At 42.9% G+C, this 6,127-nt stretch overlaps 1 non-coding gene across 1 annotated transcript; it reads left to right on the top strand.

Moving 5' to 3' along the window:
- Positions 1-2,254: 2,254 nt before the first annotated feature.
- Positions 2,255-2,338, top strand: Trnap-ugg (transfer RNA proline (anticodon UGG)). The gene has a single exon. It is a non-coding gene; the product is annotated as a tRNA-Pro (tRNA).
- The last annotated feature ends 3,789 nt before the right edge of the window (positions 2,339-6,127 follow it).

Here is a 6,127-nt window from a genome sequence, read left to right as displayed (position 1 = left end):
TCCGTGATCATTGCTCGATTCTGCAACTGCAGCCGCCCGCGAGGATTCTCCGCTACAACCAGCGATATGACAATATGCTTACAGCGTGACACAACGTTTTGTCAACAGCCCCAAGATATCGACATGACGTGCCTCACGCGAACAGCACATCCCACACACGTCCGTTAGGCGTGTGTTGAGAAACCGTTTGTATTTCAAACCGTATAGATTGACGATCATACAAGCAGTAAAATACACTGATAAAATTGCTCGCAAGAACTTCTGTGCGGATATTCTACCGTATCTTTCTTCGCCGTCGGCGTTGTCGTTGTTACCGTGAGACACCGTTATACCAAGAGGAAAGGCGCGTCGATCTTAGAGCATGAGATATGATGACCTTAAGCCATTGACAACACACAACGGTCACGGTAGCACCTGATTCCATAATAGCTGCAGTAGTTAAGATCTACGAACTATCCCCTCTTGACCAGGTCCCCAAAACTTAACTCGTAACGAGATCCCTTCAAAGCAAATTGTCATAACGATCGTCTATAAAGGCTCCTTACAACGAGAAGAAATGTTACGGTTTATGGAATAATAACAGATACGATCAAACTGTCTTGTCTCTTCTGCTTTATTTAACATAACTTCGTTCACAGTTTCATTTCGCATTCACCACTCATTCACCGAAACCCTTTGATGAACAGTTTTGGTTGCTTAACACCAACAGTCAATGATAATGATACAGATTTTCTCCTTTTTATAAATAGAAGCCCGCTCTCCGCGATATAATTAAAAAAAAAAAAAACGGTCTCAATACCGCGTCCCTCGTGAGATGCGAATAGACTTATCCCGGGATTGACCGCCCTGTAGGTGTACTCAATTTAATGTCCACACTTCGCTGTCCGCTATTTCGCGTAACTGAATGTCCATTTGTTAGTCTGATTATACACTGTAGCTATTTAAAATTCGCCGCTATGTTTTTCACAACGCACAATTAGCACTTCGTTACTTGGTTGTTGTTTTTTTCTAAGAGTAAACGGAAAAAAAGACGCCGTATCATCGGCTTAGTCGACATAAAGCAAAACACCTTAAAATGCCCAATTTCACCTCTTCTTATAGGATCGGCTACCTTACTCATTAATTTACTACATATTATTTCCCATAACACTAAACAGGTATCGCCGTTATATTTTAATTGTATTCAAAAGCATGTTACTACTATTATGACCAACCAAATCGTCACAAATCGCGCGGCGTGCGTTTTTAATGATAACTTTACACTATTCAATTTCCGTTACAGCTATCTTGACTCGTAATGTTACAACGTTTTGTCAACAGCCCCAAGATATCGACATGACGTGCCTCACGCGAACAGCACACCCCACACACGTCCGTTAGGCGTGTGTTGAGAAACCGTTTGTATTTCAAACCATATAGATTGACGATCATACAAGCAGTAAAATACACTGATAAAATTGCTCGCAAGAACTTCTGTGCGGATATGTTAAATCGATTACATGAGGATGAACATTTCTTGGATGAAATCATCTGTTCTGACGAGTCGACTTTTCACTTAAGTGGCAAGGTTAGCATACGTAACTGTAGGATTTGGGGCAGTGAAAACCCACATCAAACATTGCAACATGTTCGTGATAACCCTAAACTGAACGTTTTTTGTGCATTGAGCAAGAACAAAGTGTACGGCCCCTTTTTTTCGTGAGAGAACCATCAACGGGATAGTGTACCTAGATGTACCTGGATGCCCGAAAACATTAGCAAACTACTGTTTACGACTGCTTCTTCTTTTTAAATTGTGTCGCGTGCACGCGACAACTGTTTTAAATAGTACATCTTACAGTGATTTCGTGAACAGCATAGTCTCAGAAACTTATTTTCAGACGTATTTCTCGTCTTAAATGCGTATTTGATACAGTAAATCAACGCATTTATACTCCTTAACATAATTTTGTTTTTGTTATACATTTCAAATAAACAAGAAGAGAAGTGTAACGTTACAAAAAAAAAAAATGGATCTGAGCACCATGGGACTTAACTTCTGAAGTCATCAGTCCCCTATAACTTAGAACTACTTAAACCTAACCAACCTAAGGACATCACACACACCCATGCCCGAGGCAGGATTCGAGCCTGCGGCCGTAGCGGTCGCGCGGATCCAGACTGTAGCGCCTAGAACCGCTCGGCCACCCAGGCCGGCTCTCGTTTTATGCAGAACAGTTTTGACATTGGCAACTCTCCACGAAGACCTTCGCCAGCCTGGGTGGCCGAGCGGTTCTAGGCGCTACGGTCTGGAACCGCGCGACCGCTACGGTCGCAGGTTCGAATCCTGCCTCGGGCATGGATGTGTGTGATGTCCTTAGGTTAGTTAGCTTTAAGTAGTTCTAAGTTCTAGGGGACTGATAACCATAGCAGTTAAGTCCCATAGTGCTCAGAGCTATTTGAACCATTTGAACGAAGACCTTCGAGGTACGATGAAGATCGTTTAAACGCGTTAATTCACACTGATGCAAGCCAATGTACTCCCGAGGTGTAACCATCGCTGCTGACATTTCCCAACAACTGAAACGTCTTGCAGACGCAATCCAACAACAATGACCAGGAAGACCGCGTGAAGTGATGCTTCTCCACGATATTGCCCGCCTGCATTCTGCTAGACTGACGAAAAACACTGTACAGGAGTTGGGTTGGGAAGTCATACCGCACCCACCTTATTCACATGAACTTGCGCACTCATATTTTCACCTTTTCCGCTCTCTGTCGAACAACCTTCAGTGAACTTTCTTTCTGGATGAAAATACGCTGCCTACGGTCGCAGGTTCGAATCCTGCCTCGGGCATGGATGTGTGTGATGTCCTTAGGTTAGTTAGCTTTAAGTAGTTCTAAGTTCTAGGGGACTGATAACCATAGCAGTTAAGTCCCATAGTACTCAGAGCCATTTCAACCATTTTTTTTTTTTTTTTGAAAAACGATATGAACCCATGTACCAACCTAATATAGTCTTCCATGTCACAAATATTTAGCTGTTTCTTTTGCGAAAGTGTTGAGATTTGCGTGGGTCCAATCAGACAGCGGTAAAACTGCGTCAGGACCGGCTTACTGGGTCGGCTGCTCTCGAGTTTCGTGGTCGTAGCGAGTCACCCGTCATCTTGACGTCACTTCCGTGTAAATCGTGAGTTGAATGAACGAGATCCTGCAGCCAGCAGCAAAGGCCGTCGCAGAGAATCAAACAGTTTGTCAAACTTTATTATGTTTGCCAAATGCTTTGCTGTGTATGGTGCTGTCTGTCATGTTTGTCAAACATAGAACTTGTTTGACGTGTTTAAGAGAAATTTTGAATAAAGGAAAATTTGACAAGACGGCGGGAGTCGTTTGTGTAGATGTTTCGCCGCATGTGTTTAACGAAAAAGAGTTTTATTACAATTTATCTCACTGTATCGTGAGTTTCTACAACTATGGAAACTGCGATCAAGATTTATAGTACTGGCAATTATCAAAATCACATCTTGCCCAGCCATATATTACACATGAAGGGGTTAAGAAAAAAATCAGTATGCTATTCACAACATACAAGATGCGGGGGAGCAATAAAATAACAAAATAAAGCTCTCCGGTTCTTCTAAGGACAATATATTATCCCACGTATTTTAATGAGCTGGCATTAGAAGACCAAGCAAATGAGAAGAATTTTTCGAACACTCGTGTCTTCTTGTTCAATGTGAGAGCGAAGTAATTTTAAATAAGTTATTAAAAGTTTCACTGTCCATTCGGAGAAAATTCGTGTAATCAACAGATTCCGAGTGTAACAATTCCTTTAAGATATTTTCATGTAAAATTTCTCTATCATTTTAAACCATTCCCTGGACCAGCGTCTTGTCTTATTATTCACCTTTAAACACAGTACCAGAGTCAACGTTGTTGTTGTTGTTGTTTGGTCTTCAGTCCAGAGACTGGTTTGATGCAGCTCTCCATGCTACTCTATCCTGTACAAGCTTCTTCATCTCGCAGTACCTACTGCAACCTACATCCTTCCGAATCTGTTTAGTGTATTCATCTCTTAGTCTCCCTCTAGGATTTTTACCCTCCGCGCTGCCCTCCAGTACTAAATTGGTGATCCCTTGATGGCTCAGAATATGTCCTAACAACCGATCCCTTCTTCTAGTCAAGTTGTGCCACAAACTCCTCTTCTCCCCAATTCTATTCAACACCTCATCATTAGTTATGTGATCTACCCATCTAATCTTCAGCATTCTTCTGTAGCACCACATTTCCAAAGCTTCTATTCTCTTTTTGTCTAAACTGTTTATCGTCCACGTTTCACTTCCATTCGTGGCTACACTCCATACAAATACCTTCAGAAAAGACTTCCTGACACCTAAATCTTTACTCGATGTTAACAAATTTCTCTTTTTCAGAAACGCCTTCCTTGCCATTACCACTCTACATTTTATATCCTCTCTACTTCGACCATCATCAGTTATTTTTCTCCCCAAATAGCAAAACTCATTTACTACTTTAAGTGTCTCATTTCCTCAGCACCGCCCGATTTATTTCCACTACATTCAATTATAATCGTTTTGCTTTTGTTGATGTTCATCTTATATCCTCCTTTCAAGAGACGAGTCAACGTTAGAAATGCTTTACCTGCATTTGTAGCAGTTCCCACTAGTGTCAAAAGTACTGTATACGCGAACAGTTTCTGCTGTGAGGTAAAAGTGACAAACTTGTTGGATCGTGGACGGGCTTTATGACAAATCTGTGGACACATAAGAGCGAACAGTTTTAGGGTTCTTTCCTCCCCCACCTCTCCCCCCTCCGCCCCCCCCCCCCCATCCCCCTGTCACAGCCCTTGGACAAATTTTTGCGGACGCCCAATAATATCTTTTGCTATAAACACGGACAGTAAAAAAGTCATATTCCATGCAAGTGAACGTTTGGAACACGATGCAAGTTATAGAGAGGCTAGAGTTCTTTTTTTCTCGCGCAGCGTGCAGGTAAACACGCCCCGTCGCGCCTGCGGTCTCCAGCAGCCGGCATTGACGTCAGCTAAGAAACAGCGGCGACGACCGCCCCAGCGACGCAGGACGTTTACCCTCGTCGCTCGCCCCGACATTCAATTTAGAAATATTAATTTGTGTCTACCGCCCCGAGCGCACCTTGAGAGCTGTGTTTGCTTTAGCCTTTTGTTATTCTTCCCCGCCTTTCTTCTCGGCATGCAAATGTTCCCCCAGCATCTGCCTCCCCGCTCCGCGACCGTACACTTTATTTTTCATAGGGGGGCTGCAAGGGGAAGAGGGGGCAGCCGAAATCTCGGTCTCAACGCCGCAGCAGTGATGCGCCTTTTAGGGAGGCGGTCTGTCTTTTTGTGGAAGCATTACTGGGTAAACACTGGGGGACAGGCACGCAAGATGAACCTGCCACAGATGTACTTCATATTTCCGTGTCAACGATAGAGGCGCAGGGGAGCGTGGCATGTGGCTCGCCTATCAGGATAGATAACGTCTTTACTCACAAAGCATACCTACTAAACCCGCGAGCCACCGATTCCCGCATATTGTCGCCCATCTTGGACATAATCTAGTCTGATTAGCGGAAGAGATTAGGAACACAGAAAGAAGAGCTGCACAATTCTTCATATTGGTGCAGTAGCATTCTTCGCATATCACAATACTCTTCCAAGGAAACTTTCAACTTGCTTTTTTCATGGCACGACGAATAAGTGGTTAACTAAGAAGTGATTACCTTCATATTTAACTGGTGAGGGGGGAGGGGGGAGGACAAAGTTGCTACTGGTATTCCACAGGGTTCAATTTTAGGACCACTCCTGTTCTTGCTACATAAAAATGACCTTATGTCTTACACTAATTATGAAGAAATTGTGCCCTCTGTTGTTGATGCAAGCGTCATAATCAAGCCCAGTGGAGGTAAAATACAGAATGAACAATAAATGAAATACTCGGTAAAAGTTTCGATTTCTTTTCTGTTAATAGCCAATCACTCTGCAAATCGAACAGTTTGTCCGATTCTATTGAACGTGTAATTGTCAATAACAATAGAACAGAAGGGAAAAAATACGATAAAATGAACGTTCAAAATTCCTAGAGAAACCAAAACTTGAATTGGAAACAAC

This window comes from Schistocerca nitens, chromosome 1 (genome assembly GCF_023898315.1).
Source record: "Schistocerca nitens isolate TAMUIC-IGC-003100 chromosome 1, iqSchNite1.1, whole genome shotgun sequence".
Lineage (NCBI taxonomy): Eukaryota > Metazoa > Arthropoda > Insecta > Orthoptera > Acrididae > Schistocerca > Schistocerca nitens.
This window is presented reverse-complemented; position numbering and strand designations above follow the sequence as displayed.